This window comes from Macaca thibetana, chromosome 12, assembly GCF_024542745.1.
Source record: "Macaca thibetana thibetana isolate TM-01 chromosome 12, ASM2454274v1, whole genome shotgun sequence".
NCBI lineage: Eukaryota > Metazoa > Chordata > Mammalia > Primates > Cercopithecidae > Macaca > Macaca thibetana.
In genome coordinates this window covers 93,565,343-93,592,833 of record NC_065589.1, presented here as the reverse complement: position 1 = coordinate 93,592,833, position 27,491 = coordinate 93,565,343, and the positions used below count along the sequence as shown (strand labels likewise).

The 27,491-nt window shown below is 40.6% G+C and overlaps 1 protein-coding gene across 1 annotated transcript in view; it reads left to right on the top strand.

The window, feature by feature from the left end:
- The first annotated feature begins 2,061 nt into the window (after window positions 1-2,061).
- Window positions 2,062-27,491, top strand: part of LYPD6 (LY6/PLAUR domain containing 6) — a 149,381-nt gene continuing 123,951 nt past the window's right edge. Inside the window, exon 1 of the mRNA XM_050750484.1 lies at window positions 2,062-2,183. The gene's annotated coding sequence lies outside the window, so the exon portion shown is untranslated. The remainder of the gene's footprint in view (window positions 2,184-27,491) is intronic.

The following is a 27,491-nucleotide window of genomic DNA, read 5'->3' as shown; positions in this document are numbered from 1 at the left end:
TGTGGCCGACTGGAGAGCAGAGCAGTGAAAGCCTGTTGCTGAAGCGCTGGTAAGGCATGATGAGGTCTGGCAGTGAAATAGAGATGCTGGGAGGGATGGATCTGGAAGTCATCCTAGGAGACAGAAACACAGGACTGGGCGATTGATAAGATGTGAAGGGAAAAGCAGAAGGAAGATTTAACATTTTCGCTCTTCTGATGACTGAGGAGTGTTGCATGTTGGTAGTCAACATATTTAAAAAATTTTTTTAAATTAATATTAATGTTCTTTAGAAAATACCATAAAGAACAAGAAAACCATCCATTATCCCAACACGCAGAGATAACCACTGCAGACATTTCATATGCATGTATTTCTAGCCTTCTTTGAAAATATATTTCTGAAAAGAGATCCTAAGGGTTCCATCTCTACCAGGAACTCGGCTCTCATAAATTGCATTAATACGTTAACCTTCACTTTGAGCCCAAATATGAGTATTTTCACTAAACTATACACCGATTTTTTAAAAATAAAGTAAGTACGTGGACTGGAACTGCCAACTGGAAACTAAATGAGTGTCAGCAGTGACACCCGGGACATGCCCTCATTAGTAGATGCTAACCCGCAGAGGTAACCTGCCTAGACACGGAGGGACATTTCCAATTTCAGGTTGATTAATTAATATTAAATTCATTCACTACGCTGAGCCCTGCAGGAAGACAGCCCGGCAGCGATCTCTACCTTGAGGGGGCGCTGTTTTTTGCCTACCTGAACCCTGAGCTTGGGCAAGCCTGTGCACATACACTAACAGAAAAAGTTTCTGAGGTCTACCAGCTGTCGATCAAAAACAGGTTATCCTAGGCTCTTCCAAAAAGAGGGACTGGGGAAGGAAGTTTTTTAAAAAAAGAATAACAATGCTTTTATGTCGAGATGGATAGATTATTTGGAAGATCGGAGGCAGGGTGGTTCAGGAGAGGCCTGAGAAAATGCTCCAGGGGTAGAAAATCCAAGGAGAAAGTGAAGGGGTCTCAAGGATGGACAAATAGCCACAGGGCGGGCCGCCCTCACGAAGGGAGACTTGCAAGCCAAGTTCAGGGCGGCGGTGGGGACGCTGGTTCCGAACTCCCGGGCGTACCCGCGGAGTCCTTCCTCCAGATCTTCCCGGGGACCTGGTCACCCCGGCTCCCCGCCGGGCCCCCGCGCTGCTCTGAGAGTAGGACTATGACCCACTTCCACTCTAAGACTATAGATCGAAATGTCCAGGGGGGTCAGACAGGATTTACAACAAGGAAGAGAAAAACCAATACGTCCCAAGAGGGCTGCAGGGGCTTTACCTGGAGAAAGGCTTGGGCAGAGGATGGCAGTATTATGCCCTGGACTTTTTTTCACCAAAACCCATAACCGGATTCCCACTTCCTAAGACCTGCCTTCCTGGCTCTTCCCACCGTCTCCATCCTCTGCCCAGCAGCCTGGGTCTTTTACTGCAAACGTCAAGTGGTCTCTGCCTGCCCTGGGTTAGGAGCTTCAGTTGCTCTTGAACTCTGCGGTCCGACGTATTTCGCGGGGCCCAGGGGATGGCTGGGGTCATTTCACACTGCCGGGCCTCCTGCCATGCACACAACCGCCTGACTGGCGGCCAGGAAGAGGGGCAGGGGGTCGCGCACAGGAAGGAATCGGTGCACCCTCAGCAAACACTGCTCGCTTCCAATGCTCACTGGGAACAGGCTTCCCAGGCAGGTCCCAAATCTCTCCAGTTCCGCTCACCCTGCGGGCAGGAGCGCGGCGCCCCGGTGCCCCACCTGCGCCGGGCGGTCGGCTCCCGCGGGCCAGAGTTTGCAGACTTGGCGCTCAGGCCGATTCTCGTGGAGTTGGGTCGCGCGCGCCGGGCCAATGAGCGCGCCCCGCGGAGGGCTCCGCTCCCTCCGCACGCGCTGATTGGTCCCGCGGCCCTCGAGGCCGGGCCGGCCGCGGCTGCGGGCGGCGGCCAGTGCCCGGCGCGAGTGGGAGTGGCGCGCGCGCCCCCAGCCGCCCCCCGCCTCTCCCCGCCGAGCTCCCTCGCTCCCTCCTACTCGCTCCCTCCCTGAGCTCCCGGGCTCCGGCAGCGCGCTGGCGGGGCGCCGCATTGCACACTCTGGGGGCGCCGCAGTGTTCGTGGGATGGGGCAGCGGGCTGCAGCTGGCGGCCGGAATCCGCGCGCAGCCCGGGTGAGTAGAGGCGGGCTTCCCGGGAGAGCACAAAAGAACAGGGGGTTGGTGCCAGCGGCCCCGGCTCAGGCGGGGCCTGGCCAAGCCGGGGAGTGCGCTGAGTCGCTGGAACTACCCAGTGTTAGGGCAGCCCCCTGGGGCCAGAGGAACTGGGGTCCCGGCCTCTGGCGTTTTGCTCCGAGTGGGCAGAGAGCCCAGCGCCAACCTTAACGGGTCCAGAGGGGCGTGTGTACTCGTGTGTGTTGGGCTGGCGCGCGGAGGGTGGAATGGAAAGGTCAGGAGCTGCCAAGTTCAAGGCTGGAGGAACCTTTCCCAGGAGTAGTAATTCAGCATCTTCCCACTGCCCAGCATGCGTCCACCAGGAACTCCAGCTGGAGGGAGTTCCAGGGCGGCGGACTGGCAGCACCCCACATGTTGCTGCGGGGCGGGGGGCGGTGGCGGTGGCCCTCCTGCGCTCACCCGGAGCTTCTGAGGGAGGTGCAGTGTGCTGGGGGTACCTCCCCGCAGCTGCAAGACCACGCTAGGCCTTTCAGCCATTCACCCCGACGACTCGGGGAAGAGGCCAGCCACCCACAGAGTTGGGAATTGGCCTGGGCTTGACTTGGCGACCTGTTTTTCTCTCTGGTAACAGCAGTTCGGTTGATTCACATTTGGCTAAGCGTTCAGTTACAACCTAAAGCTTGCTGTCTGACGGTGTGACTCACTCTGACCCCCACCACATCCTTACCGTCTCTGCGGCTGCCCTCCTCCAGTCCCCTCTCCCGCCCCGGTATCTGCCCTGCTCCTCACTGCAAGGCTCAAAACTTGGTGTTTGAGCATGATTGCCTTCGGTGTGGTCCTTGGCATTTTCAAGTGTCACAATCACATCCCGTTTCCTAGAGGACTCTGAAGACTTGTTATAATGGGATAGGGGGAGAGAATTGGGTGGGGGTTGGGGGGATGGAAGAGGGTCTTTGGTAGTGACTTGTTGGAAGAACAGCATTGACCTCCCAGAGCATGTAACAAAAAGAATGTTAAGCTTCTTTCTCTGGTAACCTACCCAAGGTGTGACCTCCAAAATTCAATTTTCTTTGTGGGAGGCAAGGGAGTTTAGATTCTCCAGGGGGAAGCTTATTTCTTGTTAAATTGACTTGCGGTGACATACACTCTGTTCTGCTCTGCTCTGGCCAGCCATTGCAGATGCCATGATATTATTAGAGCAATTCCCTTAAAGCCATTACATTTTCTTTCGAGTGAGAGGAACTCGAGCTAGCTGTTTAAAATTTGAGATCTGCACCTTATTTCTCTAGAAGACATTAATGGTTACTGTATATGCGCTCACGTGTACCAAGTTTGCAAAAGATATTTGTGCAATCGCCCGTGAAATGGCTTAATGCACATTTATGTTAAACCCATTTAAATGTAAAACATCTATCTGTTTTCAGTTTTAGTTTCCACCTCGACCAAAGGCACCAGACTGAAACAGGACTTAAAAGAGGCTTAAATAGATGTTTATAGTACTCTGGTCCTGAGAGCACACAGTAAGCTTGCTGAGCTTGTAGGCACACAAAGCTTGTTAAAAATTGTAAATTGGTTCCTTGGGTTAAAAATAATGGAAATGCTTCCAGACCAAATAAGACAGACAGTTGATGAAGCTACACTCTGAAACTGTTGGCAGTCTTTGTAAGGTGAATGTTTATAGTACATAATGAATAAATGGGGCTGATTTTAGGCAAATAATGTCAAGTAAAAAACCATACCATGTGTTGTATCATACTGGATAGTTTATATGGCACATTGAAATCTGCTGTTAAAGTGTCTGAGGAAATAATATCTTTATCATCCCCATTTCACAGATGAAACAACTGAGGCTTTCAAAGATTGACTTTTCCAAGATCAATAGAAGAGTTTAAAGTCAAGTGTTTTTCAAATTCTTTCCTCCCTCACTCCTCCCCTTCCTTCCTTCCTTTTTGGTGTTTACCTACTTCTGATTTCTGCACCTTTTTAATGTTTAACCTGTAGCTTGAGGGACCATTATGATTCATCCCCAAAAGGCTTTGCTGTCTGTAAATATCACTTAGCTCCCACTAACGTGAGAGCTGATAAAGATTTAAGGTGAAAACTAAGAATGATTTTAGAGAGCTACCCTTTTCAAAGAGATACATTAGTTTTGCTAATGAGTTGTTAAAGGTACATACAATCAAAACCCTAAAGGACGATGTCCTAATGGTCATGTTTCAGAAAAACCAAGGAACAGTAGGAGAGATGCGTGAGAAATAGGTAAGTCTCCTATTTTATAAACACACTCTTTGTAAGCTCTGTAGACAAGTAACAATAGAAACAATAAATGAGTATCTCATTAGTGCTATTATTTTTAAAGAGAATTGACAAAATTGATGACTTAAATAAAATCAGAACTGCTCTGGAAACACAAAAAGCACCCACTTATCAAAAGTCCTGAAATCCTCATTGACTTGTGTACAAATGTAGCAGAAGACATTGGTTAAAGAGAAATCATATTTTTACTTGCAAAGCTAGTAATAAGAAGCATAAAGATATCTGTCTATCTGATTATTTTTTAAGGACTCATTTGCAAATCTTTTCTTGGAATATGATTGCTTACAGTATTTACTTGTGTCATTGCATAATATCTATTAATGGGATTAATTTCATTTGCAACAATGTGGTGAAGTGTTGAGCTTACTAGTAGTAAGTCTTGGTTAAGTATGCGGGCTTTGGATTCAATTCTTGTCTTAACATATACTAACTGTGGAACTTCAAAAGATGATTGAACTTCTCTGTGCTTTGGTTTTCTTATGTGTAACGCATGAATAATGCACCTACCTCATGTAGTTTTTAAAATTTATTCATGCAGCAAATATTTAGTGATTGCCTATTATGTACCAGCTCTGCTCTAGATGCTAGGGATACATGTGCAAACTCCTTGCCAGTGAAGTTTACCATCTGGTGCCTGACATCTAATGACACAATGCATTTAAAATGCTTGGGATGGGACCTGACACCTACCAAATGCCCCGTTATTGTTAGCTGTTGGTATCACACATTCTTTCAGGAAATGTTCAGAGTGCCTACCAGATGTAACACAGATTGCAGCATGTAATGATGAATGATGCGTATTTCAATTCAATTAAGACTTCTAATGGAAGAGGGGACTCCAAAGAAAGACATCGAGAGTATAATCAGTCTCTAAAAAGGAATTCAATGCTGGTATGTTAGGGAAGAAATGAAAAGAAATAATTTACCTGTAAGAAAGTGGGGAGCATATGAATTACCTTATAGGAACCCAAAAGTGATAAGAAAAACAAGTCTTGTACCCAAGCTCTGTAAAACACTAAACACATAGGGAAAACATGCAGGGAAAGTAAAGAAAAGAAAAAGAAAGCTTACTTGGATACATATAATGAAAAAGGAAAACTCGAAGGGTCAGTTTATTAAATTGACCTTATGAAGGGCAACAGATCCCAGGCATACTAGAAATGGGGTAACCAAAAGTGAATTTGTTTAAAAAAAAATCCTTGCAATGGATTTCCAAAACAATAATGAAAGTCCCTTAAATACTGTGAAATAAGGATTGTGGAACTACTCGTCTTTCATCATACCAAAGATGTACTGGGAGATAAAAAGAGATAAAACAGAGTGTAAATGAATTCTTTGCTTCTGTTTTTGCTGAGTAATATTCCTACACCCATGCTTTCTCAAGCAATACACACATTGGAGGTAATAGATCAAGAAGTGGCAAGTGCTGAGGATATTCCAGACCTAATCAGCAGACTAGTTAGAGATAAATCGCCAAGACTAGATGGCCTTCACCTAAGTATATTGAAGAAGCCTAGTGTGTATGTGACAGCAATCTGGGGTATTGCTGGGGCATTGGCTGGTGTCTTTAGGGGATCCAGTTAGGGGAAGGGTTTCCAGAAGGACTGGGGGCAAAGAAACCAGGCCAGTGTCCCTGTGGATGATGGGGAGATGGATATTCAAAGTAAACACAGATTACAGCAAGTCACAATTTTTTTTTTTTTTCTGAAGAAAAGAGGGATTGACGTATTAGAGTTAAAGAAGGAAAATACAGTCATGCACCTCATAACAATGTTTGGGTCAAGAATGCACTACTTATGTGATGGTGGTCCCATACGAGTATAATGGAGCTGAAAAATTCCTATCACCTAGTGACATCTTAGCCGTGGTGATGTTGTGGCACAACACATTACTCACCTGTGGTAATGCTTGTGTAAACACACTTACTGTATTACCAGTGTTATAAGAGTATAGCACATACAATTATGTACAGTACATAATCCTTGAGAATGATATTAAATACCTATGTTACTGGTTTATGTATTTACTGTTAATGTGATTTATCATTATCTTAGAGAGTACTCCTACTTATATTCTTAAAAAGTTCACTGTAAACAGCCTCAGGCAGGTCTTCAGGAGGTATTCCAGAAGAAAGCATTGTTATCATAGGAGATGTCAGCTCCATGCATGCTATTGCCCCTGAAGATCTTCCAGTGGGACAAGATGTGGTGGTGGAAGACAGTGATATTGATGATCCTGACCCTGTGTAGGCGCAGGCTAATGTGTGTGTTTATGTCTTAGTTTTTAACAAAAAAGTTTAAAACATGTTTTTATTTAATAGCAAAAAAGCTTACAGAATAAGGATTTGAAGAAAATACATTTGTACCATGTGTTTGTGTTTTAAGCTAAGTGTTAATTACAAAGGAATCGAAAAGTTAAAACATATAAAAGTTTGTAAAATAAAAAAGTTACAGTAAACGAAGGTTAGTTTATCATTGAAGAAAGAAAAATGTTAAAATGAATTTAGGGTAGCCTAAGTGTAGTGTATATAAAATCTATAGTAGTCTATAGTAATGTCCTCAGCCTTCACATTCACTTCCCATTCACTCACTTGCCACTCACTCACTCACCCAGGGCAACTTACAGTCCTGCAAGCTCCATTCATGGTAAGTGCCCTATATAGAGGTGTATCTTTTTTCTTTTATACGGTATTTTTATGGTACCTTTTCTATGTTTAGATACACACATGCTTACTATTGTGTTACAGTTGCCTGTAGTATTTAATACAGTAACATACTGCACAGGTTTGTAACCTAGGAACAAAAGGCTATACCATATAACCTAGGTGTGTAGTAGGCTTCAGGCTTGTGTAAATACACTCTGTGATGTTCACACAGTGACAAAATCACCTAATGATGGCTTTCTCAGAACATATCCCCATTGTTCAGTGATACATGACTATATGTTGGTTGCTAAGTGTTACAGGAAATATATTTTAATGTTTCAGAAAGCCTAACCATGTTTCCAATTCCAGTTCCCTCCTCATTCATGACCCTTTCTTATGAATGGGAAATTGACTAAGGAAACAAGAAACAAAAAATGGAGATCAATAGGTATGTCTCTGAGTGGACAAATAGCCTCTTCCAGGAAGTAGTTTGGGGATGCTCTAATTTAACACTTTTATAAATGCTTACGGGTGATATGCAGTTCTTATGGTAAGTAAAAACCAAGCTGCTAAAGTTGAACTATAGAAATAACTTAAAAGACAATCTAAATAGGAAGAAAAATAATAGAAGATTAAAGTCAAAATGGAAGATCGAAGACAAGTGTACTTGGAAAAAGCAATCCCAAGAACATTTATAGGAGATAGTTTTTTTTTTTTTTTTTTTTTTTTTTTTTTTTTTGAGACGGAGTCTCGCTCTGTCGCCCAGGCTGGAGTGCAGTGGCGCGATCTCGGCTCACTGCAAGCTCCGCCTCCTGGGTTTACGCCATTCTCCTGCCTCAGCCTCCTGAGTAGCTGGGACTACAGGCGCCCGCCACCGCGCCCGGCTAATTTTTTGTATTTTTAGTAGAGACGGGGTTTCACCGTGGTCTCGATCTCCTGACCTTGTGATCCGCCCTCCTCGGCCTCCCAAAGTGCTGGGCTTACAGGCGTGAGCCACCGCGCCCGGCCTGGAGATAGTTTTAAATTCTGTTCCCATCAGCAGACAACATAGCTGGCTAATAGTCTCTCAGCGCTCTAAAAACATGTGTCCACCAAGTTAAAGTCAATGTTAGAAAAAGGGATAGGATATAAAACTCTGTATTAATGTGGTGCTATTTTAAAAATATATATGGTTGAATAAGTTTATATAAATAAATCCTCTATGTGGAAGGAAATACATCAAAATATTAACGTGACTATCTCTAAGTATTATGGGATTAGAAGTGATTTTTATTATCTTCTTTTACCTGTTTTCTCCAAATTTTCTACATTAAACACATATTATTCTTATAAGACAAAACATTACGAAAATAAGATTTAGTATTATAATCTCAGGATTCGTGTAGTCTTAATAGAAAGGCTCAATTGATTATCATTTCTTTGTCTTCTGAAAATCTGTAGTTGAAAATGTTGCCTTTTTCTCCCCTCTGAATTCCCCATGTGAAAAGGGCAGCATGTTGAAATAACTTTTTTTTTTTTTTTATTTTTTGTATTTAGTGTTAGGAAAAAATGTGGTTGAAGATGAACACCTGTGCTTTTTAAAATAGAACTAGGAAATGTAAAAAGATTTTGTTTTTGCCGTAACTCTTAGGATTCGAAGAACCAAGTTATAGAAGCATTGCTGATTTCTTTCTAGACTGTAAGTGCTATGAGGACAGGCACCAAATCTGTTTCTTTCCTTTCTATGTAGTACTTGCCTTGGTGTCTAGCACAGAAGACTCTCCCAGTAAATATGTTTGAATGTTTTGAATTGAATGAAAGGATTGAAAACTCTGATAGGCATGTAGAAATTTGAAATAAGAAGAGTTTCTAGGGCCCATTGTATCCTCTGAGGTCATATGATTAACTCACGTCTTAGTTTAATTGTTTCTCTGTAAGTTATCCTGGCAGTCTTTGTACCATATGACCCCAGGGCCACGAAAGTGGTTTGTGCTGGTCATCTGGGATCCTCTGGCTTATTCTCAAGTTTTGATCCAGCTCCTGCCACTTGCATCCATCTCTCATTTCAGTTTGTTTTGTGCTTTGAGGCTGGTGTTTTGTTTCTTTCCTTGGCTCTGGATTTTATCTCTCTTTCAGGCTTTGGCTTGGGTTCATTATCTTTTTCTCCCACTGTGGACACCAGTGTATATAATCCCAGTTAGCTCAGGCCCCCTTTTAAAAAAACTTTAATTTTAGATTCAGGGGTACATACACAGGTTTGTTATATAGGCAAATTGCATGTTACAGGGATTTGGTGTACAGATTATTTCCTCACCCAGGAAAGAAGCATAGTACTCAATAGGTAATTTTTCATTCTTCACTCTCCTCCCACCCTTTACCCTCAAGTAGACCCCAGTGTTTGTTATTCTCGTCTTTGTGTCCATGTGTTCTCAATGTTTAGCTCCCACTTATAAGAGCATGTGGTAATTGGTTTTCTGTTCTTGGATTAGTTCACTTAGGATAATGGCCTCCAGCTTCATCCATTTGGCTGCAAAGTATGTGATCTCATTCTTTTTTATGGCTGCATAGTATTCCGTGGTGTTTATGTACCATGTTTTTTAAATCCGGTTTACTGTTGATGAGCATTTAGGCTGGTTCCATGTATTTGCTATTATGGATAGTGTTGCAGTGAACATACACATTCTTGTGTCTTTATGTGGAACAATTTGTATTCGTTTGGGTATATATCCACTAATGGGATTGCTGGGTCAAGTGGTAATTCTGTTTTAAGTTCTTTGAGAAATCACCAAACTGCTTTCCACAATGGCTGATCCAATTTACAATACCACCAGCAGTGTATATAAGAGTTCCCTTTTTCTCTGCAACCATGTCAGCATCTTTTATTTTTTGACTGACCCTTCTTGATAAGCTAGAATCTTTTACAGAGTGGTTTATACCACAAACTATTAAATATTAACAATTGAATGTTACTGTGGTCTGAATATTGGCATACCTCCAAAATTATGTGTTGGAACATAATCCCCAATGTAATAGTGTCAAGAGGTGGGGCCTTTTGGACCGAGCCCTCGTGAGGGGGATTAGTGCCTTTATAAAAGAGGTTGAAAGGAGCTCCCTTGTCTCTTCTGCCATGTGAGGACACAGCAACAAGGTGCCATCCATGAGGCAGAGAATAAGCCCTCACCAGACACCAGATCTGCTGGTGTTGTCATCTTGGACTTCTCAGCCTTCAGAACTGTGAGCAATAAAATTCTGTTATTTATAAATTACCCAGGCTAAGGTGTTTTATTATAGCAGCCTGATGGACTAAGACAAATATTAACACCTGATCCCCAGAAGGGATCTAGGAGTCATTGTAGATTATTCTCCAATATTAGCTTAATAAGGCACTGTGGTCAAATTATTCAGTAATATCACTGGTACTGTCAGAAAGAATCTTGGCAGAAGAACAGAAAATTTTATGTTGTTCTTACATAAAATCTGATATATATGTTACAACATGCAACCCTTATTGTCATTTTCAAGAAAGACAGATAGGGAGGAATTGTATAAGAGCAATAACATAGTCAAGCCAGTGCCCAGGATTTTGAGTGAGGACTTAGGGGAAGTAGCTATTTTCTGATGACAGAATGTAAAGAGAACTCTGGCTTGGAAGATAAAGGCTCAAGGGATAGGACCTTGTGTGTACATTATGAAGGCCACTGCCTACTAGAGAGTCGTCTTTAACTAATCTGACTCCAAGACTAACATAGACCAACCCAAAGGCTACGTAAAACCAGAAGGCCCTAGGGCAGGAACTCCCGCTTGCCATCAGGTGCTTCTCTTTGAGGGAGTTCTTGAAATGGTCCACGACTCAGGTGTGAAGAGGTGAGATCTATATTGGACAGGTGCTGGAGCCATCCTGACTTAGAAGCCTCATACCCCTAGGAGCTGATACCTCTTGTAACTCCATAGACAAAGCTTCCAGAGTCTCATAGGGGATGTGCCCAGTTTACAGAATCATGGCCCTCAGGGAAGCGCCAAGCATGATGTCCTGTCAAGTAATTTTAGTTTTCACCCAGCCTACCAATTACAGTCATAGCTGTAACTTGTTACTATGACGTTTTTACCCTTGTCAGGTTGCTACAATAAAACAGATACCCAAAGTCAAATTCTCATGCACAGTTACAAGTAGAGTGAATTTGCATTATTTTTTCACAAACATTAAAAACTGGAACTAGAATACATCTGTTGATATCTGAAAACAAGGGATTTTAGACAGAAAGCAGTAAGGTCAGACTACGTAATACCCCTACCTCCTGTCCTGCATTCCCACCTGCTCATCCTTATTCTCTGGAGAAGAGGATGCAAAGCAACATTAAAAATAGGTTCAAAAGTGTTTAGGTGTATGCATAATTACCACATAATAGATTGTTAGGCAAAATGAAAGTATTGGGTGTAAAATCTTCATCTTTTGCTAGAATTTTTATTGAATTCTTCTAATTCAAATTTCCGATCACCTAACCGAATGAATTCACAACAACTTTTGCAGCAGTTGTGATTTGTTCTCAGCCATAGATGTAGGAATTCATAAACCCAGGATTGTCCTACTATTTTTGCCTGTTTTTTTTTTTTTTTTTGGAAATCATTATTGTTACTTGAACTATCAAAAAAGTACATTTAAGCACTCCAGATGATTAAATAACAATGCAGTCAGTGTGTTTTGGTAGTAGGATTTTGGGTAAACATTTTCAAAAAATATTTAATATTTTGATGACCTAAAAAAGCAGGAGAAATAAAGGTGGTTTTAAGCACAATTTTTAGTACCTTGTAGTGTAACATATTAGCCCAAATGTACACATTACTTAAATTTCTTTCAAGATATCTAGAAATACTAGTTATTTTATGCTGTTACAGAACTTTAGATAATATATACATTTATTTGCACTTATAATAACAGCATTTATTACCCTCTACTTTTGCTTGCATGGTTTTTCATCCACAGGACTCTACCTGCTTGTGAGAGATTGTGTTAATTTTTCATTGGCAGAGAGGCAATGTAGAGGGAAGGTTGGAGGTCTGGGCTCTCCTGTGGTGTAATTCTGCCTCCACCAGTTGCTACCTGTGTGACCTTGGGCAAGTTATTTAGTTTCCTCCAGTTTTACCGACTACACCATTAACTAGCTGGCTGACCTTTAGCCAGTAGGTTACCCACTGTGTGGGCATCATTTGCTTCAACTACAAAAATCAAAAGGCTGCACTAACTTCCCAGATGAGTGGGAACCAACGTGTATTTTTTGACACTTAAAACTACCCATTAATGCTGATCTAATAAAATTGCTTTGATTAACTGAAAGTGTGGCATAATATTGGTATATAGCCTAAAATAATTAAACATTCAAGAATTCTTGTCTTCTAAGAGCATGATACCGCTAATAAATAATTTAAAAGATGTAGCACATTCCCCCAGAATATATTTTCTTGCTATATAGATCTTCACTGTTCTTTGACTTGCCATGTGGAATACATTTAATTTCTTAGAAAATTTTCAATCGTGGAGCAAAAAATTCTCTTTCAAGTGTTCTGAAAATATTGCCACTTAAAAATACTGACTTTAATAGAAGTAATATCCTGCGTTTACATAGTGGCTTTTCATGGAAGATCAAAGGAATGGCATTAGAAGTACATGGTTTTTCTTTTATGTATAACTTCATAGGAGAATTTTCTTTTATTGAGTTCTTTTAATTCAGATTCCCGATCGCCTACCCGAGTGAATTCACAAAAAGTTTTGCAGCAGTACTGACTTGTTCTCAGTCAGGTGTGTCCTTGGTCAGGGGTCTCCTTCCATCCATTATTCCACAATTGACAATGCTTTTCATCCTTCAAAGCCTAGTTCAATGCAGCTTCCCCAAAGACACCTTTTCTCCTGATTCCCTCATCATGCTCTTTTACGTATACCTGTATTTTGTACTGACATGTTCTTTGTTACATTCTATACATTCTCTTCTTTGTTACCTGCATTTGCAGTCTTATTTCTCATGAATGCCAGCATGAACATAATGTTTTGCATAGAGTAAGCCCTCAGTAAATATGCTGAATAGAAGAATACCTTTCATAGAGAAAAGCTGTAAAGATCTGGGGGGAGTCACAAAGGATTGCATCTTAGACTCGTTGTGCTACTATAACAAAATACCTGAGACTGGGAAATTTATATCAAACAAAAATTTATTTCTCACATATCTGAGGCTGAGAAGTCCAAGATCAAGGCACCGACTGGTGAGGGCACAGTCTCTCTGCTTGTAAGATGGTACCTTGTTGCTGTGTCCTCACATAGGGAAAGGCAGAAGAGCAAGTGAGTTAAGGCCACGTGAAGAAGCCTCTTGTACAAAGCCCTAATCCCATTTGTGAGGGAGGAGCACTCATGTGTAATCACCTCTTGAAAGTCCCGCCTGTCTTGTACCTAATGTAAATGATGAGTTACGGGGTGCAGCACACCAGCATGGCACATGTGTACATATGTAACAAACCTGTGCATTGTGCACATGTACCCTAGAACTTAAAGTATAATTATAAAAAAAAGAAGGGTACTGGGGGGGTATCGGTCAAAGGGTACAAAGTTTCAGTTAGAAGGAATAAGGTTTTTTTTTTTTTTAAAAAAATTATACTTTAAGTTCTAGGGTACATGTGCATAACGTGCAGGTTTGTTACATATGTATACTTGTGCCATGTTGCTGTGCTGCACCCATCAACTCGTCAGCACCCATCAACTCGTCATTTACATCAGGTATAACTCCCAATGCAATCCCTCCCCCCTCCCCCCTCCCCGTGATAGGCCCCGGTGTGTGAATAAGGTTTTAAAATCTATTGCACAGCAAGGTGACTTTATAGTTAATAATAATGTAATATATGTTTCAAAATTGCTAAGAGAGCAGATCTTAAATGTTCATACCACAAAATAAAATAAATATCTGAGGTAATGATAAAAAAAAAAAAAGAAAGTCCCATCTCTTAATACTATCACATTGACCACACCTGAATTTTGGAGGGATCACCGTGAAACCATAGCAGATTGGTTTAGATGGAAAGGATAGGTTTTGCATTATATGACAAACTGTCACCTAATTTGGGTCCCTGGATGTCCAGGAAGAACAAATGAATACCACAAGCTATACACATTCTTCTTAGAGACTGTACTCTGCCGCTGTGTCCTTGGAATGAATACCTTTTAGGTATTGAGGGTATTCACAAAACAGACTCTAAGCCCTGAGTTGCCCATGACCTAGGACTTTGGAAAGTTAGGTATGATATTTTTACCCTTATCCTGGCGGGGGGGGCACCAAATCATTCATGGAGGATCTGCCCCCATGACCCAAATTCTAGGCCCCACCTTCAACACTTGGGATCACATTTCAACATGAGATTTGCATGGGATACAACACCATATCAGTAGGTAATTTCTGGTTTTTAAAATCACAAAAGTTTAAGGAAGAAAATAATCATTCCCCATTTTATCACACTGATTTAATTATTCATGTATAATTTCTTTATTATTTTAGTGATATTCTTTTTCTGTATATCACATGGTGGCTGCCTAGTTATGGATATAGCATATGTTGAATGTATTTGATCCTTATCTTAATAGAGTAAACCAGAGGCCAATATAGCAAATTGACTGTGTATAAAGATGTACACTGTTCTTCTATGCTACTGAAAAACACTTTCATCAGTGGGCTCCCATATGGCCTCCTATTTGTGGAAGGGACTAATGTGCATAGTTAGGGCTGGTGTTTTTTAAACAAAGAAATAGACAAGGCCAGATCTGTTTAATCTCTAATGGCCAATGTTCTTTCTGTTTATTTCCATAGATTAGAATTACAGCCAGCTGGCTTAAAATGTTGTTTTAAGGAGCACCAGGTGAGAGGTGGCCAGATCAGCATCAGCTCCCCACAGTCCTGATAAACGACTCAGGGTTCAACTCCTCCTGTTGCCAATATTGTTATTCTTTGGTAAGGTGAACCAGGCAAGCAAAAATCAACATGGTACAAAAAAATTTTTCTCACCAAAGCTATTCAGTGGCTCATCTTTCTAAATGAAGGGCACTGCATTTCATAGATAGAATAGCATTTTAAGGATATGTACTGTCTATAATGGTACTTTCTTCTTAGTTGGGAACTGTCTAGGAGAGATCTTTGCTAGAGGAGACAGTTTTCAGCTAGGACATGCAAATTCAAGAAAGGTACAGTGCCATAGCGTCTACAAGACACTAGAGAAGTGAGCAAACTCATTTCCGGTAGCTTCTGGGCAGTTCTGGCATTGCATGTGGGTTTCAGATCTCTTCTGGAGAAGCAGTGTACTGAATAAGATTGAACACGGAAATGGAAAGGAAGAGTGGGCAGAGAAGGTGGAGCTAAAGGACTTTTAGTAAAGAAATTATCATCTGCTTTATAATAGATTAAAAAAAACTTTTCGATCCGATCTAACTCCTGTCCTGTCAGAGAAATCCCTAAAATAAAGAAATTTGAGGAGAACGACAAACATCCATCTGCCTTAAATTATCTCCCAGATTTCTGCCACTCCCACCTTCAAAGCCACTCCTTTGGCAAGTCATTGATTCAGCCTTAGAAGATCACTGTTAAAAGTCTTCCCTGAGGGGAAAATCATGCTCATTAATGAATAAATCTAAGCTGGGTAACATACTCTTCCAGTAGGCAAGTGAAAGCTGGGGGAATATGAGTCCAAGCAAGGGGACTGAGATGGGGAAATAGAGGAGGTAACTTTTTCCTTGTAAGGTGTAGGTGGAAAGGAAAGATGTTGAGATCTTTGCTTGTTTCTCACTTTTATCTAAACTCTCATCATGCTGTTTGCTGAATTATCAGCCGCCAATTAGTGATAGGTTTTAGGCCAAGCCAGTTAATATCTTTGAACCTCAGTTTCCTTAAAATGATTGCATAAGATCGGCACTTCCAAAGGAGGATCTGTAAGGAAAAACATTGGTTCTGTGGGATATTGCAGGAAGATAAAACAATGGATTGAGAAACAATGGATTAAAAATGTTTTTGCTTTTTGAGTTGCAGGACTTTTAGAACATTTAGTAACTGAATGTTCACTCTGTATATCCGAAAGAAGGTGTAATATATAATATTCAGTGACTCCCAGACCTATTTGACAGTGATAATCATTTTGAGGGTTCATCTTGAGGGTCAGCGTTTTCTGCAACACAAAATAATGGATTATCTGGTGTCTGACGTCCTTCTGAGTTTTAAATTCTGTGAATATACAATTAGTTTGTCTCTCTCCTATTTCCTAGCCAACCCCCTTGCCTCTTATCTAGAACAGTTTTTGTGTTGTGTGTAAACCATTTGATCAAAAATGTACTCTGTTAGAAAATCTCTGCATCTGCTTTAAGAGAAGTGCATGTTGAGGTAGTGCAAACCTGCAAGCTATGCACTTTTCCCTTTTATTTTTATATTTGAGACTACAGTAAGTCAAAGGCAGTCAAAAAGCAAACAATAAATTCCCCAAGTGCCGTACACCCTCCCCAATATCCTAACAAAAATATTGAAACATTTATACTAATAGAGGGCATAATATTTCAGAAAAGAACAATTTATAAAGACCCAGATTTTATTCTCACAGAGGCATTTCTAAGCAAAGCAGGGCAATTAATCATAGAGCTATAACATAAAGATGAAAAGATGAATACTGAATATACAGAAAATGTGCACTATTCTTCCCTTCATCTTTAGGATTACAAAAGATGTTTATCACCCCTTGCCTTATGAACACCAATCTTGGATTTTTTGTTTGGCTTCTGTACCGGATTCACCCTTGACTTGATGAGGGGCAAGTAAAAGCTGAGGTGCTTTGTGGGAGTGGGTGTGGCAGTGGAGAAAGCTATAGACATCCAGGACGTAGAATAGCTGTGTCTGAATTAGACCTCCTCCTACAGAAATAGCTCCTCTTCCAGAGGTTTTTTAAAGTGAGGGAATACAGGGTGGTCATCTATAGTCTCCTGGGTCAGGAAGGGAGAGTAAGAGGTAGGTGTAGTGTCTCGTGCTTATAGTTCACCTACTTGGCAGGCTGAGGCAGGGGTATGGATTAAGTCCAGGAGTTTGAGGCTGTAGTGTGCCGTGATTGCACCTGTAAATAGTCGCTGCATTCTAGCCTGAGCAACATGGTGAGGCTCCATCTTTACAAAAAATAAAAATAAAAAGAGAGTAAGGATTCTCACTGACACACTGCCTGACCCCATCTCTGAAAAAAAAGAATGAATGAAGAGTAAGGATTCACACTATTTTTCATATACTTATTGTTGCATATCATGAATTCTCTGAAATTAGAACAATCTGAATATCTACAGGTAATCTACAGCAGACAGCTTACTGAAGGCTATGTGTTTGGTTTGATTGTCTGTCGTCCACCCTTAATTTAAATTTTTAAGAATATTTGTCAAATTTTCTGTTACTTGAATTCAAGCTTACCTCTGATGAAACATTAGTGTTTCTATTTAGTTTTCCTTGTCTTATTTAAAAAATTGGAATTTGTTGTGTACATTTGATTATATATATTTTAAAACTCCAAATTGCATTTTGAAATTTGGTAGACAACCGATAACTACATTTTTCTCAAGTGATACAAGATATATTAATAATATTAGCTTTGTTCTGAGGTCTCGTAGGTCCACAGCCTCCTTGAGTTGCCTTAGAGAGGCTTCCAAACTGCACTGTGCTCCAGTTTTTGAATTCAACCCTTCCATTTTTACAGGCCACCTTTACTATTCTCCTAAACGTATAAACGATGCCTTAGTTTACTAGTCTCAAGACCTGGCAGAGAATAGATACCCAACAGATATTTGATGAGCAGACTCTCCCTACTTGATCAGTGTTTCTTGAATAAATGAATAAATTGTTAATGATAAGTGCTTATTATAATTGTCACAATTTCATTCCAGTAATGTAGCCACTTCTTGGCATCTAACACTATTTTTTAAAAACAATTAAAAAATAATTTTTTTTTGTAACTCACAAACTTGATGCTAATTAGTATTTAATGTTTGTTTTTCTATTTAAAAAATACATAAAGTTAAAATTATTGTACATAAAAGTTTTATACAGATTTCACAAAGCTGAACATATGTGTCCGTGCAGTTGGTTCTGTACTGCAGCAGCTCAATGAACTTGGAGGAGACCTGAGTCCTCTCACGTAGGACTGAGTTGCTCTTTATGGGACTGAACATAAGTGCCATAAAATCACTTGGTAGGGTTTGTTTTGGCATGTTACAGCATTTCCCCTCAGGAATGCTCAAACATTTTATGGATGGAAGATTTCCATAAAGTCTTCTACATAACCTTCAAGTCATCTTGTGTGAAAAAGAACTTAGTTTGCATTTGTTCTGTAGATAATTGTCGATGTTTTATAGGTAACATTCTGAATGTGTAGAAAGATTGAGGCTTTCCAGCCACTTCTCAGACTTACTGACTAGTACAGAAAGAGGAGGAGGGGGGAGAGGAAGAAGAGAGAAGAGAGAGAAGCTATCTCTTCTATGTCTCCTTAAGAGCACTAACGCTGTTCAAGAGAGCCCCACCTCATGACCTCCCAAAGGTCCCATCTCCAAATACTATCGCATCACATTGAGGTTTAGGGTTTCAGTGTATGAATTTTGGGGGACACAGACCTTCAGTTTTTAGTCCTTATCTTTCTTTTTTAGGATGGGCAGGGGAAAGCCTCCTCATCTGTCTGTGGCATTCCCCCTATTTCCCCAATTTCCTAACAGTTTGACCAAAGCCATGACCAACGTCATCACTTGACAAAATGGAATTGATTTATTAAAGCACTTGTTCATTTTAATCATCAACCTAAAGGAAAAAGAATTCAAGTTACTTGTTTTGGAGTCTTGCATTGAAATTTATTTTATTTACTGTAATTTTATCCCCAAAATGACAGATTCCTTTTTCATATTTTTTGAGTAGGTATTTGTGTCATTTTTTTGGCAACACTTAAGAAACTATCTCTGATTGGTGATTTTGAGAATTGTTCATACTTGAACAGAGATTATGAGCTTAAGTTTAAATAGCTTTGAAATCTTTAAAAAATAGTTACATCTTTTAATTGCATCAACACTGTCTATATTTAACATGTCCAACTATTTAAATGACCTAATATTTTGTATTTGCCAATGCAAACATAACAACAATCAGGCAACAAGTACTTTTTTTCTGGGCCCTACCCAGGGACATAAAAAAATAGAGTGGAGCTGGGCGTGGTGGCTCAAGCCTGTAATCCCAGCAGTTTGGGAGGCCGAGGTGGGTGGATCACCTGAGGTCAGGAGTTCAAGACCAGTCTGGCCAACATTGTGAAACCCTGGCTCTACTAAAAATACACACATACACACACACACACACACACACACACAAAAGGAGTGGAAGACACGGCAACTGTTCTCATGGAACTTGGCTTCTCTCCCTGTCTCTCTCTTTAAATACCCAAGGGCCACCTCATGCCAATCAGTTCTAGGTGGAAAAACAATAATAAATGAAATGGATAAACGTCTCTAGGGATAAAGCAGTGAACAAAAACCACAGAAAATTCCTGTCCTGTAAAGCTTACATTCTAGAGGAATAGAGGCAGAAAATAAGGAAATAAATCAGAAATGTGCAGTATGTTGGGCGGTGGTAAGTGCTATGGAGAAACTAAAGCAAGGAAGGGGAAAGGAAGTGCAGGTTTGGGTGGGAGGCAGCTGGTACCTTTACCTGTGGTTGTCATGGATGACTCCACTGTGAAGGTATCACATGAGCACCTGGACCAGGTAAGGGAGAGAGCCCTTAGGACCTCTGTGGGAAGAGCCCTCCAGGCAGAAATGCAAAAGTGCTGTGGTGGTCTCATGCCTGGCTTGCTCTCCAAGAAGGCTGGTGGAGCAAGCCAGGGGGAATGTAGTAAAAAGTCAAAGATGTAAAGGGCAGGCTGTCTAACATTCAAAGCCTCAGAGGTTATCACACTATGTTGACTTTTCCCCCACTTTCTTCCTTCCTTCTTTGTGAGTTGGGGAGCCATTAGAAGATTCTGCACTGAGGAATGACCTGATTAAATGATTTTAAAGATCACTGGTTATTGTGAGAATAAATATAGGAGGGCAAGGTTGGAGAGAGGGAGACTTAAGAGGCTGTTGTAGCAGTCCAGATGTTGGCTTGTGGGTGTTGGCAGTCCAGATGTGGGTGGTTGCAGTGGAGATGCTGAAAAAGGGCATTCTTTGTCTATTTGGAAAGAGTGGAGGAGAGGATCTCTGAAGGATAGGATGTGAAGTATAAGTGAGAAAGCAGTGTCGAGCATGCTTCTAAGGTTTGGGGGACTGATAACTGGAAGGACGGGGCTGTCATATACTGAGATGTAAAGACTGAAGAGGAGCAGATTTGGAATAGGATCAGATATGGTGTACACACCTTAAATTTGGACACCTATTAGGCTTCTAAATGTAGAAATGGAGTAGGAGGTTGGGAATGTGAATGTGAATTCAGGGGAGACATCTGGGCCGAAGATATAATGCTGGGAGCTTCATGATCTCAGTAAAAGCCATAAAAGGGGAGCAAATCCATGAGAGTGAGGAGATGAGATCTGTCTGTCAGAGGCAGAGTGAAGACAATGAAGTTGCAGTTGTGTGCTCCATTATTATTTGCTGTAGGTACAGAGAGAAGTAGGAATTTGTGGGCTAGAATAACTGAAGCAACTTTCATGAAAAGTATGGGACTTGGACTGGTCCTTGCAAGTAGTTAGGATTTGGAGGGGTAGAGAAAATGAGGAGAGGGCATTTTGGTTAAAAGTTACCAGAGTTAAACACAATGCAGTATGAGGTAGTAAGGGAAAACATACCGAAGTCATGATGGGATTTTTCTCATGTGTGGAAGGGGTAGTACTTGAAGGTTTTGTTCAGTCTATTTCCAAGGATCATGATATGCAAATGGTAAAGAGACTTGGGTCCCATTAAATTTTTTAACATTTCCCAATACTTTGCTAACAGCGTTTCCTCCTTACCCTTGCAGCTGGTGCTGCCTTATATTTTGTAGTAACTTGAAACTGACATGTGGGGAATTTTAAGTACATATGTTATCAAAACAGATGTTTCACAGACTTCAAGGAGGTCATCTTGTCTTTCAAAAAGCAGCCTGGAATTTGAATTTAGTTCCTCTTATAATTTCATGCTCCAAAGTAACTATATGAGAAATTTAAAATTTATTAGCAACTTTCTCTTGTTCTCAGATTTTAGAGAGATGGCAATTTCATTAAACCTGAAAAAAATATATATATGCTACGTTACCTAGAGGCAGATTATCGAATAACTTTACTTGCCTGGTGATAAATCTAAGGGACACGAGTATTTTAACGCTTTCCCAGCAACTTTGGAGTTATATTTTTAAAAAGGAAAAACATCAACAACCCTGCAGTCCTTTTTGATGCAAAGTAGCGAAGCAAAAATGAACCTCATAAAAGAATACAAAGGATGCTGGCTTCAGAACAAATGGTTAGACACATTTTGCCTCTTGTCTCCTCTTCCCACTTTTTCCTAGAATCTAGATGAGAATCAAGTATCGTTTTTATTCTGTGTCAAAGTTTTTCATGGAGTTGCAGAAGCTAAGGACTTTGGCAGAACTCCCCGAAGTAACAGCAAATTATGCATTTTGTTGTTCATTTTCCTTAAAGAATGCCTTCAAAATAATGTGGTGTTAATTGTTTGGCATAACCAGGCGTGACATTCCGTATCCCCATTTGTCCTTTGGGGTTTCAGAGAGGTGCAGAGCACAACTTCTGCAGGACTTGACAGTTTATCTGTGTCCCTTGAATCCTGCAGGTGTTGGCTGGAGAGCAGCAAGCAGTTAGTGGCAAAGGGGTTTGTAAAGAAACCCCGTGGACCCTCTAGTGCTGTCCAGTAGAATTTTCTTTTTATTTATTTATTTATTTATTTATTATTATTATACTTTAAGTTCTAGGGTACATGTGCATAACGTGCAGGTTTGTTACATATGTATACTTGTGCCATGTTGCTGTGCTGCACCCATCAACTCGTCAGCACCCATCAACTCGTCATTTACATCAGGTATAACTCCCAATGCAATCCCTCCCCGCTCCCCCCTCCCCATGATAGGCCCCGGTGTGTGATGTTCCCCTTCCTGAGTCCAAGTGATCTCATCGTTCAGTTCCCACCTATGAGTGAGAACATGCGGTGTTTGGTTTTCTGTTCTTGTGATAGTTTGCTAAGAATGATGGTTTCCAGCTGCATCCATGTCCCTACAAAGGACACAAACTCATCCTTTTTTTATGGCTGCATAGTATTCCATGGTGTATATGTGCCACATTTTCTTAATCCAATCTGTCACTGATGGACATATGGGTTGATTCCAAGTCTTTGCTATTGTGAATAGTGCCACAATAAACATATGTGTGCATGTGTCTTTATAGCAGCATGATTTATAATCCTTTGGGTATATACCCAGTAATGGGATGGCTGGGTCATATGGTACTTCTAGTTCTAGATCCTTGAGGAATGGCCTTACTGTTTTCCATAATGGTTGAACTAGTTTACAATCCCACTAACAGTGTAAAAGTGTTCCTATTTCTCCACATCCTCTCCAGCACCTGTTGTTTCCTGACTTTTTAATGATTGCCATTCTAACTGGTGTGAGATGGTATCTCATTGTGGTTTTGATTTGCATTTCTCTGATGGCCAGTGATGATGAGCATTTTTTCATGTGTCTGTTGGCTGTATGAATGTCTTCTTTGGAGAAATGTCTGTTCATATCCTTTGCCCACTTTTTGATGGGGTTGTTTTTTTCTTGTAAATTTGTTTGAGTTCTTTATAGGTTCTGGATATTAGCCCTTTGTCAGATGAGTAGATTGCAAAAATTTTCTCCCATTCTGTAGGTTGCCTGTTCACTCTGATGGTAGTTTCTTTTGCTGTGCAGAAACTCTTTAGTTTAATGAGATCCCATTTGTCAATTTTGGCTTTTGCTGCCGTTGCTTTTGGTATTTTAGACATGAAGTCTTTGCCCATGCTTATGTCCTGAATGGTACTACCTAGGTTTTCTTCTAGGGTTTTTATGGTTTTAGGTCTAACATTTAAGTCTCTAATCCATCTTGAATTAATTTTCATATAAGGAGTAAGGAAAGGATCCAGTTTCAGCTTTCTACTTATGGCTAGCCAATTTTCCCAGCACCATTTATTAAATAGGGAATCCTTTCCCCATTTCTTGTTTCTCTCAGGTTTGTCAAAGATCAGATGGCTGTAGATGTGTGGTATTATTTCTGAGGACTCTGTTCTGTTCCATTGGTCTATATCTCTGTTTTGGTACCAGTACCATGCTGTTTTGGTTACTGTAGTCTTGTAGTATAGTTTGAAGTCAGGTAGCGTGATGCGTCCAGCTTTGTTCTTTTGACTTAGGATTGTCTTGGAGATGCGGGCCCTTTTTTGGTTCCATATGAACTTTAAAGCAGTTTTTTCCAATTCTGTGAAGAAACTCATTGGTAGCTTGATGGGGATGGCATTGAATCTATAAATTACCTTGGGCAGTATGGCCATTTTCACGATATTGATTCTTCCTATCCATGAGCATGGTATGTTCTTCCATTTGTTTGTGTCCTCTTTTATTTCACTGAGCAGTGGTTTGTAGTTCTCCTTGAAGAGGTCCTTTACATCCCTTGTCAGTTGGATTCCTAGGTATTTTATTCTCTTTGAAGCAATTGTGAATGGAAGTTCATTCATGATTTGGCTCTCTGTTTGTCTGTTACTGGTGTATAAGAATGCTTGTGATTTTTGCACATTAATTTTGTATCCTGAGACTTTGCTGAAGTTTCTTATCAGCTTAAGGAGATTTTGGGCTGGGACAATGGGGTTTTCTAAATATACAATCATGTCATCTGCAAAGAGGGACAATTTGACTTCTTCTTTTCCTAACTGAATACCCTTGATTTCTTTCTCTTGCCTGATTGCCCTAGCCAGAACTTCCAACACTATGTTGAATAGGAGTGGTGAGAGAGGGCATCCCTGTCTTGTGCCGGTTTTCAAAGGGAATTTTTCCAGTTTTTGCCCATTCAGTATGATCTTGGCTGTCGGTTTGTCATAAATAGCTCTTATTATTTTGAGGTACGTTCCATCAATACCGAATTTATTGAGCGTTTTTAGCATGAAGGGCTGTTGAATTTTGTCAAAAGCCTTTTCTGCATCTATTGAGATAATCATGTGGTTCTTGTCTTTGGTTCTGTTTATATGCTGGATTATGTTTATTGATTTGCGAATGTTGAACCAGCCTTGCATCCCAGGGATGAAGCCCACTTGATCATGGTGGATAAGCTTTTTGATGTGCTGCTGAATCCGGTTTGCCAGTATTTTGTTGAGGATTTTTGCATCGATCTTCATCAGGGATATTGGTCTAAAATTCTCTTTTTTTGTTGTGTCTCTGCCAGGCTTTGGTATCAGGATGATGTTGGCCTCATAAAATGAGTTAGGGAGGATTCCCTCTTTTTCTATTGATTGGAATAGTTTCAGAAGGAATGGTACCAGCTCCTCCTTGTACCTCTGGTAGAATTCAGCTGTGAATCCATCTGGTCCTGGACTTTTTTTGGTTGGTAGGCTATTAATTATTGCCTCAATTTCAGAGCCTGCTATTGGTCTATTCAGGGATTCAACCTCTTCCTGGTTTAGTCTTGGAAGAGTGTAAGTGTCCAGGAAATTATCCATTTCTTCTAGATTTTCTAGTTTATTTGCGTAAAGGTGTTTATAGTATTCTGTGATGGTAGTTTGTATTTCTGTGGGGTCAGTGGTGATATCCCCTTTATCATTTTTTATTGCATCTATTTGATTCTTCTCTCTTTTCTTCTTTATTAGTCTTGCTAGTGGTCTGTCAATTTTGTTGATCTTTTCAAAAAACCAACTCCTGGATTCATTGATTTTTTGGAGGGTTTTTTGTGTCTCTATCTCCTTCAGTTCTGCTCTGATCTTAGTTATTTCTTGCCTTCTGCTAGCTTTTGAATGTGTTTGCTCTTGCTTCTCTAGTTCTTTTAATTGTGATGTTAGAGAGTGTTGAATTTTAGATCTTTCCTGCTTTCTCTTGTGGGCATTTAGTGCTATAAATTTCCCTCTACACACTGCTTTAAATGTGGCCCAGAGATTCTGATATGTTGTATCTTTGTTCTCATTGGTTTCAAAGAACATCTTTATTTCTTCCTTCATTTCGTTATGTACCCAGTAGTCATTCAGGAGCAGGTTGTTCAGTTTCCATGTAGTTGAGCGGTTTTGATTGAGTTTCTTAGTCCTGAGTTCTAGTTTGATTGCACTGTGGTCTGAGAGACAGTTTGTTATAATTTCTGTTCTTGTACATTTGCTGAGGAGTGCTTTACTTCCAATTATGTGGTCAATTTTGGAATAAGTGCGATGTGGTGCTGAGAAGAATGTATATTCTGTTGATTTGGGGTGGAGAGTTCTATAGATGTCTATTAGGTCTGCTTGCTGCAGAGATGAGTTCAATTCCTGGATATCCTTGTTAACTTTCTGTCTCGTTGATCTGTCTAATGTTGACAGTGGAGTGTTGAAGTCTCCCATTATTATTGTATGGGAGTCTAAGTCTCTTTGTAACTCTCTAAGGACTTGCTTTATGAATCTGGGTGCTCCTGTATTGGGTGCATATATATTTAGGATAGTTAGCTCTTCCTGTTGAATTGATCCCTTTACCATTATGTAATGGCCTTCTTTGTCTCTTTTGATCTTTGATGGTTTAAAGTCTGTTTTATCAGAGACTAGTATTGCAACCCCTGCTTTTTTTTGTTCTCCATTTGCTTGGTAAATCTTCCTCCATCCCTTTATTTTGAGCCTATGTATGTCTCTGCATGTGAGATGGGTTTCCTGAATACAGCAGACTGATGGGTCTTGACTCTTTATCCAGTTTGCCAGTCTGTGTCTTTTAATTGGAGCATTTAGTCCATTTACATTTAAGGTTAATATTGTTATGTGTGAACTTGATCCTGCCATTATGACATTAACTGGTTATTTTGCTCGTTAGTTGATGCAGTTTCTTCCTAGCCTCGATGGTCTTTACATTTTGGCATGTTTTTGCAATGGCTGATACCGGTTGTTCCTTTCCATGTTTAGTGCTTCCTTCAGGGTCTCTTGTAAGGCAGGCCTAGTGGTGACAAAATCTCTAAGCATTTGCTTATCTGTAAAGGATTTAATTTCTCCTTCACTTATGAAACTTAGTTTGGCTGGATATGAAATTCTGGGTTTAAAATTCTTTTCTTTAAGAATGTTGAATATTGGCCCCCACTCTCTTCTCGCTTGTAGAGTTTCTGCCGAGAGATCTGCTGTTAGTCTGATGGGCTTCCCTTTGTGGGTAACCCGACCTTTCTTTCTGGCTGCCCTTAAGATTTTTTCCTTCATTTCAACTTTGGTGAATCTAGCAATTATGTGTCTTGGAGTTGCTCTTCTCGAGGAGTATCTTTGTGGCGTTCTCTGTATTTCCTGGATTTGAACGTTGGCCTGCCCTACTAGGTTGGGGAAGTTCTCCTGGATGATATCCTGAAGAGTGTTTTCCAACTTGGTTCCATTTTCCCCCTCACTTTCAGGCACCCCAATCAGGTGTAGATTTGGTCTTTTTACATAATCCCATACTTCTTGCAGGCTTTGTTCATTTCTTTTTCTTCTTTTTTCTTTTGGTTTCTCTTCTCGCTTCATTTCATTCATTTGATCCTCAATCGCTGATACTCTTTCTTCCAGTTGATCGAGTCGGTTACTGAAGCTTGTGCATTTGTCACGTATTTCTCGTGTCATGGTTTTCATCTCTGTCATTTCATTTATGACCTTCTCTGCATTAATTACTCTAGCTATCAATTCTTCCACTTTTTTTTCAAGATTTTTAGTTTCTTTGCGCTGGGTACGTAATTCCTCCTTTAGCTCTGAGAAGTTTGATGGACTGAAGCCTTCTTCTCTCATCTCATCAAAGTCATTCTCCATCCAGCTTTGATCCGTTGCTGGCGATGAGCTGCGCTCCTTTGCCGGGGGAGATGTGCTCTTATTTTTTGAATTTCCAGCTTTTCTGCCCTGCTTTTTCCCCATCTTTGTGGTTTTATCTGCCTCTGGTCTTTGATGATGGTGACGTACTGATGGGGTTTTGGTGTAGGTGTCCTTCCTGTTTGATAGTTTTCCTTCTAACAGTCAGGACCCTCAGCTGTAGGTCTGTTGGAGATTGCTTGAGGTCCACTCCAGACCCTGTTTGCCTGGGTATCAGCAGCAGAGGCTGCAGAAAATAGAATATTGCTGAACAGCGAGTGTACCTGTCTGATTCTTGCTTTGGAAGCTTCCTCTCAGGGGTGTACTCCACCCTGTGAGGTGTGGGGTGTCAGACTGCCCCTAGTGGGGG